Raw genomic sequence first — 11,149 nt, 5'->3', positions numbered from 1 at the left:
TAATGGTCTCTCCCTGGTTCTTGATATTGGCTCGCACCTCCTCCTTGAACACCTTATTTTCTTGAATCTCTTGGCTTATTCCTTCCAGTAAGGCTTCAATCTTAGAGAGCCTGTCATCAATTGATGAGTGGTTCGGAGCAGATGTGCTGTTTTGGTTTTGATAAGTATGTGGAGAAGTGTTGTTGTGGGGGTGTTGAGATGTCCTCTGGGTGAATTGTTGGTGAGCTGCATTGTTGTTGGAGTTGTAACGTCTCTGATCTTGGTTTTGATCTTGCTCACTTCCCGACCCAAAGTTCGGGTGATTTCTCCATCCAGGGTTGTAAGTCTTGGAGTATGGATCATAGTTTTTCCTTGGTGAATTCCCAATGTAGTTGGCTTGCTCCTGACTCCCTTCTGCTTCTTGGTTTACTCCTTCTTGTGTTGTTGATGAAGTGGAGATTGCTGCTACTTGGTTCATCTCCATCTTCTTGGTGAGGTCAGCCAGCTGCTGGGTAATGAGCTTGTTTTGGGCCAACAGAGCGTCTACATTATTTAGCTCCATCACTCCTCTTGTGTTCCCTCTTTCGGAAGCATAGAAGTAGTCATTTTCTGCTACTGTTTCAATAACATCTATGGCTTCCTCAATGGTCTTCTTCTTGTTCAAGGACCCTCCAGATGAATGGTCTACTGCCTTCTTTGACTCATAAGAGAGCCCTTCATAGAAAATGTGCAGCTGGACCCATTTGTTGAACATGTCAGGTGGACACCTCCTTGTTAAGTCTTTGAACCTTTCCCATGCTTCATACAGAGTCTCACCATCCTGTTGCCTGAAGGTTTGAACCTCAGCTCTCAGCCTATTGATTCGTTGAGGAGGGTAGAATCTTGCTAAGAATTTGTTCACCACATCCTCCCAAGTTGTCAAGCTCTCCCTTGGGAAGGATTCCAGCCACTTGGCTGCCTTATCTCTGAGTGAGAAGGGAAACAAGAGCAATCTATAGGCATCAGGATGAACACCATTAGATTTCACTGTGTCACATATTCTCAGGAAGGTGGTGAAATGTTGGTTGGGATCTTCTTGAATACCTCCTCCAAACGAACAGTTGTTCTGAACAAGGGTGATGAGCTGTGGTTTAAGTTCAAAGTTGTTGGCATGGATTGTTGGTTTTTGGATGCTACTTCCACAATTGCATGGGTTTGGATTAATGTAAGAGCCCAAAACTCTTCTATCCTCCCCAGCATGATTTGCTCCACCTCCTCTGCCATGGTTGTGAATCTCTTCTTCATGATGATTTTCCATGTTTTCTTCCATGTTTGGTTCAAAGTATTCCTCAAACTGTTCCTCTTCTTCTTCAGCACCAACTACTCGTTTTTCTTTTGCCTCCCTCCTTAGTCTAAGGAAGGTTCTCTCTGGTTCAGAATCAAAGGAAGTTGAAGCCCCGCTTCTTTTCCCTGTCATACAACCAACAAGTACAAGCAGAGAATATAGGTGCAGACAGTATTTGTGTCAGAATTGATGTTAGTTGTGGGTGATGCAATATATCAAACAGTTAGTGGGTTAGCAAACAGAATTGAAAATAACAAAGAAAAACAAAAGAGTAGATGGAGAAGGGAAGAAGTTTAACTAAAACAAAAAGTAAGTCACTCAAACAGAAAAAATGAAATTCACAAAATAAAATGCTCAATCTAGTGATCTTCCAATCTAATCATTGTTGATGCACAATCAATCCCCGGCAACGGCGCCATAAACTTGATGCACGGAAAACTTGTCTCTCAACAAATCTCCCTTCGGCAAGTGTACCGAAGTTGTCGTCAAGTAAAAACTCACAATAGAGTGAGGTCGAATCCCACAGGGATTGATTGATCAAGCAACTTTAATTAGAAGAATGTTCTAGTTGAGCAAATCCAGAATTTGGGTTGAGAATTGCAGAAAATAAAATGGCGGGAATGTAAATAACAGAAAAGTAAATGCTAGAATTAAAGGACTGGAAGTAAATGACTGAAAATAAATTGCAGAATTGTAAATGGGAATGGGGGATTTGCTCATAAAAGTAAATCACAGAAATTAAAGAGAATGGGTGAGATTAGAGATGGGGAGTTCATTGGACTTAGGAGATGTTGCAATTCTCCGGATCAAGTTCATTTTCATCTCTTCCTCAATCAATGCACTCATTGATCTCCTTGGCAATCTTAAGTGATTGAATTACAATTCCTTGCAATTCAATCTCTCAAATCTTGATCAATAGCCAATTCCTTGGTCAATTGCTCATGAGAAGAGATGAAGTATGGTCACTGATTATACCACATGCATTTCCCAAACCAAGTATTGAGAGGGTTATAGTCACATACCCATCCAAACCCAATTTGGTCCAGCATGAGAAAGCATTTCTAGCTTGATCTCTTCATTCCTCTTCCAAGGTTCAAAAGAGATCTAAGTTTGAATAGCTTCTCTTCCAAGATAACTACTCAATTGGATGAAGATCGAAAGCTTTCAAGTAAAATCAAGAGGAAAGATAGAAGAAGAACAATGAAAATTAGTATTGATCCATCAAATTACAACAGAGCTCCCTAACCCAATGAAAGGGGTTTAGTTGTTCATAGCTCTTGAAAATGAAAAAAAAGATGGAGAATACATCATAAAACTAGAAATTGCAAAGAAAGTAAATACAGAGAGTGGTTCTTCAGCCTCCAGAACTATTTTACAATTCAAAGCTACTCCTATATATACTACTCTTCTCAGCTTCTAGTTCACTCTTCAAGTCTTGGGCCTTTGGATCTTGAGTTTGAAGCAGTTCCTTTCTTTATTTGAGCTTGGCTTTACTTGCAGAGAGAAAGTGCGGAGTGGGCAGAGACTTAAGCTCAGGGCGTAAGGAGTGTTAATCATTTAGTGAAAGTCCAAGTTCGGGAACGTTAGTGACATTTAACATTGTCACTAACGTTCCAATGCACCCCTTTTGCCTCACGTTAAAACCCACATTAACTAGGTTAACGTGGCTTTTAACGTTGCCTTATCAACCTTCGAGAACGTTAGTGACACTCAACATTGTCACTAACGTTCCAGTGTGCCCCTTCTTGCTTCACGTTAAAGCTCATGTTAACTAGGTTAACGTGGCTTCTAACGTGGCCTTTGCCATCCTTCGAGAACGTTAGTGACATTCAACATTGTCACTAACGTTCCAATGTGCCCCTAGGTCTCACGTTAGAGTCCACGTTAACTAGGTTAACGTGGCTTCTAACGTGGCCATCTTTTAGCCATCCCAACGTTAGTGACAGTGTTGAGTGTCACTAACGTTGGCTCATCCTTCATTTCTCATCGTTAGCTTCCACGTTAACCAAGTTAACATGGAAGTTAACGTGACTCTTGGGGGTTGTGTGGTTGCTTCAACATTAGTGACAATGTTGAGTGTCACTAACGTTGTCGACAACTCTTCATCCTCTATGTTAGTTCCCACGTTAACCAAGTTAACGTGGGAGTTAACGTGGTACTTAGCACCATAGGCCAACGTTAGTGACAATGTTGAGTGTCACTAACGTTGGCTTCTCTTCCTCCCCCTTAACGTTAGAGGTCACGTTAACTAGGTTAACGTGGCTTCTAACGTGGCCACTTATGAGTGATTGCCAACGTTAGTGACAATGTTGAGTGTCACTAACGTTGGCTCAACTTCTTTTCTCCACGTTAGAGTTCACGTTAACTTGGTTAACGTGACTCTCTAACGTGGGCATTGATGGCTTTTTGAGAGTGTTATTGGCAATCACTTTTCTCATTAATCTTTGCAAGTTACCTCCCCTTTTCTTGCTCCTTTTTGGTCTTGAAATCAAGCAACAAAGTGCATCAAAGCTCTAGTCCAAGTCATGAGTAATGCAACATAATATTTGTCACTAAACTTATGCAAAATCCTCATCAAATCATGTAAAATGCACAATGTATGCTTGAGTGAAGGCATAAGTGAATATTTACCCAAAACTAGCTTATTTCCTAAAGAAATGCATGAAACTAACCTAAAAACAGTAAAGTAAAGGTCAGTGAAACTGGCCAAAATGCCCTGGCATCAATTCTCTACATTCATGTTGATGCACTTTTGTTCTTCCATTTTCCTTTAATGCAATTTATGATTCATGTTCCTTTCTTGTTGATTTGATTTATTGTTGTTTAATTCCTTGTAATTGAGTAGTGTCGATTTACTTTCCTTGCAATTTTACTATGCTTTCCTTTTAAGCCTTCCAAGTGTTTGATGAAATGCTTGGAAGGATGTTAGAGTAGAATTTTATGCTCTTGGCTTGGGAAGGTAACTTAGGAACTCTTGAGTTACTAATGTCCAAGTGATTGATGATTGGGAGCCATTAACTCTAGGTCTCACTAATTGAATTGGTGGAGAGCTAGGACGTATGGACTTGGATTAATATAACTCATTTGACTTTCCTCTACTACTAGTTAGAAGATGACTTAATGGGATTGATCCTTGCCAATTATCATGTTGTGGTTAGTGATAGGAATAGAGATCCTTGACCACCAACCCTTGCCAAGACCTTTTTAGCCATTAGTTTACTTCCTTGCCATTTATCTTTCATGTCTCTTATCAAAACCCCAAATATAACTCATAACCAATAACAAGAACACTTTATTGCAATTCCTAGGGAGAACGACCTGAGGTTTAAATACTTCAGTTTATAGATTTTAGGGGTTTGTACTTGTGACAACTAAATTTTTGTATGAAAGGATTATTGATTGGTTTAGAAACTATACTTGCAATGAGATCTCATTAGAGAAATTCTAAACCGTCAAAAATCTTGATCATCAAAATGGTGCCGTTGCCGGAGAGTTGCAATGGTGTTGTGTTATTGGTTATTGTATATATGTGAATATTGTGCATAGGTTGCTTGTTTGATTTAGTAGCTAGATTTTATCTCCTTGCCTTTGTGCCTTTTATTTTTGTCTTTGCTATCATGAATTCTCACTTTGGCTATAAGTTTGGTTCTAACTATGTTGTAGTCAGTGAGAGCTTCAATGAGGATGTGTATGAAGGATGGAGCCAACAAAGATGGGAGGAGCCTCAAGGAATTGATCACCCCTATTGGCAACAACCTCCGGATACTTATAGGTATAATTCACATCCTAGTGCATGCCAATTTAATGGCTCTGGTAAATATTTTCACAACAATCAATTACCACCATCATATGCCTATGACTCTTATCTACAACATGAACCTCAACCATACTCACAAGCCTTACCATACCAAGCACCTCCCTATGACCCATATCCATTGTATGACCAATCATCTATACCATATTCTCATGACCATTATGAGCAAGAACCTTTAGAACCACCACAACCCTATCAAGATTACTACCATGAACCACCTCACTACTCACCATCTCCATACAATTGTTAAGAAGAACCACCTTCCTACTATGAACCCTCTCTCCAAAATGATGAACCCTCTTATCCATCCCAAGCTCCAATAGATGATTCTCTTACCTTGCTACTTCAAGGACAAGCGGATATGCAAATGAACACCCTAGATTTTGTGACTAACTTGACCAAGGTAGTGCATACTTTAGCCTACCAATGCTTGAACACTCAAGGTGCTTCCATAACCACATGTGAAGAATCAATTGAAGATTATAACATGAAGGAGAGATTGGAAACTCCAGTGGGAAATGAGGAATGTTATTTCGTAATGGAGCAACTAGAGTAAGCCATGATTGTTGAAGAAAAGGAAGAAGTGGTTGAAGATTTAGGAGATGTTGAAAGTCCATGGGAATGTAGCATCATAGAGAACTCTTCCAAGAAGCTTGATATTGATGTTGAGGAGGGTGCGCAACCTCCAAGGCATATCATAGTTGGAGACTTGAAAGAGGTTTATCAAGAGCTGGATTCAATCATGGATGAATTTCTATCTACAATTGAATCCTTTTCCATTGGACATGAAGTTGAAATTATAGAAGAATGTGCACAACCTCCCATACCCATGGTAAGCAATGAAGAAGAGAGTGAATCGAAAGAGAGCTACCAAGGGAAAAAGGTTGAAATGGTGTATATCAAAATTGAAGAATATGAAAAGGTTGATCAAGAGATGGATTCATTCATCAATGAACTCCTATCCAAAATTGAATCACCTCCCGTTGGGCAAGATGAATTTCTTTAAGACAACTCCAAGCTAAGTGATAAAAGGGAAAATATTGAAATTGAAGAAGCTTGCGAAGAGGTGGGGATAGTCAACGAAGAGCACAAGGGAGTGGAGCTTGCAAGATCATTAGGACCACCCCTTCCTAAGTCACCATCCTACACAACATTCAAGTGGGTAAAATTCTTATCCCTAAGCTTTACTTTCTCACTTGAATATGGTTTGATTGAAAATGATGGTCAACTTAGAGCTCTTTGTGGAGTTAAAAGTAGACGAGAGTTGTGTAGTGGTAGGAAACATCACTCTAAGTTCATGATGGTTGCATGCTCAAAGTTGTACAGTAATGATTGGTGGAGGACCAAATTGCATGGGTCTAGGAAGTTGTTTGGAAGCTTCTTTGAGAATTCTAAGGTCATGCCACCCGGATGGAATAATGATGACCAATTTATGGACGGTTGTCAAAACAAAGTGTGGGATCCCGGATCGCACAGGGAAAATCAAATTTGGGAGCTCATGGTTCGTGAAGAACTCCATCAAAGCTTGAAGATATTAAAATTAAAGAATGGAACTTATTGAAGATTCAAGCATTGGTGGATGTTCAAGGATAGCTTCAAGCACAAGCCACCTTGAGAGGAGCTCCCCATAAGTCCAACTTAAGGACAATAAACAAAAGTGCTAGGTGGGAGATACCCCACCATGGTAACCTCTTTTCATTTTCTCTTTTTGTACATATTGGTAGAATTAGTTTAATTTCAGGTTTTGATTAGTTTGTTGAGTATAATTGATAGTTTAGTATGTTAAATAAGGTTTATGGTGTTTTGGTAGCTGTTCGGAGGTTTGGAAAGCTTGGATTGGTGCAAAAACATAGAAAAAAATTTGAAAAACAGAGCACCATCCACGCGTACGCGCACTTCACGCGTATGCGTGCATTAAGAATTTTCGCCCCTCCACGCGCACGCACCATGTACGCGTATGCGTACATGACGCATACGCGCCACTCTCGAAATAAGCCATCAACGCGTATGTGTGACCTGCGCGTACGCGTCGTGTCCATTGCACCGTCATCCACGTGTGCGCGCCATGCACGCGTATGCGTGGATGCCCTTATTTCAAACACTTCTTTTCTTCTCCTCCTTCCATTTCTTTCCTTCTCCTTTCTTCTCCCCTTCTCCTACCCCTTATCTAACACTTCTAAACACCATCTATAACCACTTCTTTTAGTTAGTTAGGTTAGTTAGTTAGTTACTTAGTTTATTTTTCATCATCTTTTCTCTTTTTCATTATAAGTGTTGGATTACGGATTTTGTTTACTATACATTGCTGCCTCTTATTACCTAAATGCTATTTTAGCATGAAGGTTTTTCGATATTCATTGTTGGAAGTTATTTTTGAGATCATATTTTGCTACTTGATTGTGAATTTTTCATACCTAATATTGAGAATACCAAGTGATGAGAATTGCCTTCGAGCTTGCAACTCTTCGTGAATTGCATGTTGTAGCTAGCCACCATGTAATTTCAATCCTTTTCCATGATTAGGCAATTTCTTAATGGATGTTGTGCATTTACCTTAATACATTGTATTTCATGATCATATGAATCCATATGTTTATAGCTTGAATGCTCTCATGCTTCTTTAATACTTGTCTTACCTTACAAGTTTACTTAAAGCATTTCAAGCACCCTAGAATAAGTGATGTGCATGCTTCTTTTGTGACATAACTTTTATACTAATGGGTGTTCTAAAAGGCACACAATTTAGAATTCACATACCTAATCTTTCTTAATGTCACACTAATTCACTCACTCCATTATAGTGATTATCACCTCATTCCAACAATGTATGCTTCCTTGCTTTGGTATTTTCTTATCTTATGGTGTTATTTTCTATTTCTCATGATTGATGCACCGAAAGCAAAAATGGAAGCGGAACAAAGAACACGCAGCAACCGGTTGATCTACCAGCTGAAGGTAGCAATCCGGAGAGTCGCCGTACCCCCTTGCTCATCTTTGAATGCACCGAGGACGGTGCAAACCTTTAAGTGTGCGGAGGTTGTCCGACTGCATCGACGCTTCCTTTGGGTGACAAATTTCTAATCCCAATACTTTTGCATTTCATTTTAGGTCTTTTAGTCAAAATAATGAAATTTTTTAAGATTTCTATCTATAGGGCACACTAATTGATTTGAGTGAAAACTTTTCTTTGAACTTGCTTGATTCATATACATTGTGGAACATGACTTTTGAGCTAAAAACACACAAGCAAGTGAGATTTGAGCCTAATTGTGTGGTTACATATTATAACCACTTATTTTCCTTCTTGTGTGCATTATTCTCTTTCTATGATTGTAATCTTTGATTTGTTTGATTCTTTATGTCTATTATTTTGTGTATTCATGAATTTATATGATTGAGACCATCATTTCATTTAGCTCACTTACCCAAATAGCCTTACCTTTTATCTTCCATTGTTAGCCAATTTGAGCCTACGATTAACCCACTTATTCTTAATTTTAGCACATTACAAGCCTTAAAGTAAAAAATAATAAATGTCCTTATTTGGATCTTTGATTAGCTTAGGCTAGTGAGTGTGTATCATTCAAGTGTGGGAAAACTTGGGACATTGAGTGAATAAAATGGTAGTTTTGTAATTTTTGTTGAAAATATTTGGAATTGGGTTCATGCTCATGTATTGATTAAATGTATAGACCTTATGCATTGATGTTCTTATATATAGTTTGAAAGAAACAAAAAATTAAAAAAATGAGAAAAAGAAAAGGAAAAGACAAAAAGAAAAAAAATTATGGAAAAGAAAAGAAAAAAGTGATAATAGAGAAAGGAAAAAAAGAGAAAAAAAAGAAAGAAATAAAAAGGGGACAAAATGCCCCAAAGCAAAGTGAAGCCCAATAAAATCAATGCATATGTGTTGTGAAATGAAAAAGAAATGCATGAGTATGTAAAAGAGTAAAGAATGGGTAGTTAGGTTAGTTTTGAATTGTATAGGATGTCATAGGTTAGGTGGGAAGTTTAAGCTTATCAAAGATTCAAATTTCAAGCCCACTTGACCAAATATGCATCCTACCTTGACCCTAGCCCCATTACAACCAATGACAAGACCTCATGATAATTGTATGCATGCATGGAATATTTGTTAATTGTTAGAAGAAAAACAAATCTTGGAAAGCATGATTAGGGGGGAATTGAGTGAATCAACCCTAAACACTTAAGCAAATAGAGTGCAAACACTACCGGCGAGGGTTCAATGCTCAATTACATGTTTCCACCTATGATCATCACTCTTCATGCAAGTTTGTAAAAATATTTAATAACTCAATACAATTATGGATTAGACTTGCTAGTCCTTAGCCCTTGTACCTATATGCTACTTGGGAATTGATTTATTTTGACCAAGCAATTGCATTCATTTAGATAGATGCATATAGGTAGATTGCATTTATTTAGATTTCATTGAATAAATGTTGATACCCTTTGCTTTCTCTTGGTTTAAGCATGAGGACATGCTTGGTTTAAGTGTGGGGAGGTTGATAAACCCCATATTTAGGGTTTATCTTGTGCTTGATTTAGGGGGTTTTATGACATTTTACCCACATTTATTCAATGAAATAGTATGGTTTCATGATGTCTCCTAATTTGTACTTAAGTGTGAAAACATACTTTTTAGGCCCTTTATAGGATGATTTTAATTTACCTTTGATTCCACTAGATGCCTTGATGTATGTGTTAGCGATTTCAGGTTTAGGAGGCAAGGAATGGATTAAAAGAATGAAGAGAAAAGCATGCAAAGTGGAGAAATCATGGAAAAGCAAGGATTTGGGATGCTGAGACCCACGCACACACGTGGATTGTGACGTCGCATGGCGACGTGTACGTGCACATGACGCGTACGCGTGGATGGAAAATTGTCAAGCGACGCATACGCGTGACCTGCGAGTACGCGTCGATGTTTGCACGTGACCCACTTAAAGTGAATCCGCTGGGGGCAATTTCTAGGCTTCCTAAGCCCAAATCCAACTCATCTCTGATGCTATTTTACCCAAGGGTTGAAGGGGAATCATACACCTAGTCATTATTAGTTTAGTTTAGATTAGTTTTAGAGGGAAAGTTAGTTTTAGAGAGGGAAGCTCTCACTTTCTCTCTCACTTCTCTCTAGGATTAGGATTAGGTTAGATCTAGATTAGAATTTCTTAGATCTAGGTTAATTTCATGCTTAGATTTACTTTTCCTTTATCAATTCTTCTTCCTCTACTTCTCCTATCTCTAGTTTTGTATTTCAATTCTTGTAATTCTCTACTTTCATGTTGATTCACTTTTGTTCTTCCATTTTCCTTTAATGCAATTTATGATTCATGTTCCTTTATTGTTGATTTGATTTATTGTTGTTTAATTCCTTGCAATTGAGTAGTGTAGATTTACTTTTCTTGCAATTTTACTATGCTTTCCTTTTATGCCTTCCAAGTGTTTGATGAGATGCTTGGAAAGATGTTAGAGTAGAATTTTATGCTCTTGGCTTGGGAAGGTAACTTAGGAACTCTTGAGTTACTAATGTCCAAGTGATTGATGATTGGGAGCCATTAACTCTAGGTCTCACTAATTGAATTGGTGGAGAGCTAGGACTTATGGACTTGGATTAATATAACTCATTTGACTTTCCTTTACTACTAGTTAGAGGATGACTTAATGGGTTTGATCCTTGCCATTTCTCATGTTGTGGTTAGTGATACGGATAGAGATCCTTGACCACCAACCCTTGCCAAGCCCTATTTAGCCATTAGTTTACTTCCTTGCCATTTATCTTTCATGTCTCTTTGATAAACCACTATTTTATGGTTTATATCGTGTTTAATTGTGTGGTTTTGTCATGATCCTTGCCCACTTATTCATCAATTTAGCATGCATTTAGATTTCCTTCCTAAATTTAGTACATGTTTGAAAATTGCTTCCTAGAGACTTTAATTATTTACTTTTAATTCTCCTTTATTCTATTCGATGCCGTGATCTGTGTGTCAAGTGTTTCAGGCCTTATGGGG

The 11,149-nt window shown here is 38.3% G+C and overlaps 1 non-coding gene across 1 annotated transcript; it reads left to right on the top strand.

Annotated features, from left to right (window-relative positions):
• Positions 1 to 731: 731 nt before the first annotated feature.
• LOC112774949 (small nucleolar RNA R71) lies at positions 732 to 835 on the top strand. Its single transcript, XR_003189402.1, has one exon. It is a non-coding gene; the product is annotated as a small nucleolar RNA R71 (small nucleolar RNA).
• The last annotated feature ends 10,314 nt before the right edge of the window (positions 836 to 11,149 follow it).

The sequence above is a fragment of the Arachis hypogaea genome, chromosome 18 (assembly GCF_003086295.3).
Source record: "Arachis hypogaea cultivar Tifrunner chromosome 18, arahy.Tifrunner.gnm2.J5K5, whole genome shotgun sequence".
Lineage (NCBI taxonomy): Eukaryota > Viridiplantae > Streptophyta > Magnoliopsida > Fabales > Fabaceae > Arachis > Arachis hypogaea.
Note: the sequence above shows the minus strand (reverse complement) of the source record. Positions and strands in the feature narration are given on the sequence as shown.